This window comes from Plasmodium reichenowi, chromosome 3 (assembly GCF_001601855.1).
Source record: "Plasmodium reichenowi strain SY57 chromosome 3, whole genome shotgun sequence".
Classification (NCBI taxonomy): domain Eukaryota; phylum Apicomplexa; class Aconoidasida; order Haemosporida; family Plasmodiidae; genus Plasmodium; species Plasmodium reichenowi.
This window is the reverse complement of record NC_033648.1, coordinates 323,444-324,823: the sequence shown is the minus strand read 5'-3', so window position 1 is coordinate 324,823 and position 1,380 is coordinate 323,444.

Here is a 1,380-nt window from a genome sequence, read left to right as displayed (position 1 = left end):
AAATAATATTAAAAAAAATAACATATAAGATTATTATTATATTATTATATTTTTGTATGTTTTTTTTATTAAAATTTTTTTTTTTTTTTTTAAATAATAAATTGGCATGTAAGATAAGAAGGTCATATATATATATATATATAATGTAAAAAAAAAAAAAAAAAAAAAAAAGGAAGAAAAAATAGTACATATATATAATTATTTTATTATATATATATAAATAATATTGCATATGTTTTAATATCATAAATAATTCCAGCATCTCATATTATATGCGACCAAAAAAAAAAACAATTTATTCTATTATTTTTTATATTTAATAATTTATATTTTTTTTTTTTTTCTTTTTTTGTATATTTATTTATTCTTAAAAAAATATAAGTATTTTTATTTTATTTTTTCATTTCATGTATTTTATTATAATATATATATTATTATATATTTCATTTTAATAAATAAAAATGGGATCTAGTATATTTTTTCTTATTTTTCGTTTTTTTTAAAAGATATATATATTAATTCTACAACCAAAAAGAAGAAATATATTATACATATATATATATATATATATATATATATATATATATTTATAATTAATGAAATAATAAAAATAAATAGTTGTTATGACATTTCCAAGATATTATATTATTTTTACTTTTGGTATGTAAAAAATATATTTAAAAAATACAATGAGGATATATACAAAACCCTATTTATAATAAATTATATTTTAAAATTTATAGTTAATATTATTTTATGGTTATACAAAGATAAATATATTTTGTATTGTATGACTTTAATATTTTATTATATTATGTAATATATTTTCCTTCCAACCTTTTATAATATCGTATATTATGAATGTTTCAAAAATATATAGAAGAAAAAAAAAAAAAAAAGTAAACATCATCCTAAAAACTACATATATTTCAATGTTTATTCTTATCATGCGTATGCATTTATATATATAAACTGAAACAAGTCGTTTTTAGAAAAAAATATAAATATAAATATATACATGAAATAAAACAGAAAAACTAAACCTATCTACATTATGTAAAATTTTTATGTTATAAATAAATATATATATATATATTTATATTTATATATATTTGTGTCCTTAAGACATGAAAAAATATTATGATCACTGTTCCCCCTTCAATGTTCTTTTATATCACATAGATTTAATATATATATATATATATAACTTATTACAAAGAGGAAAAAAATATTATACTATAATTTTTTATAAAAATATAAAACATCTTCCTTATGTGCATTTCATTATTTCATATAATTTTATTTTATTTAAATAATACAAAAAAGTTAGAAAAAAGTCTTTATTTATAAATTGTAAAAAAAAAAAAAAAAAAAAAAAAA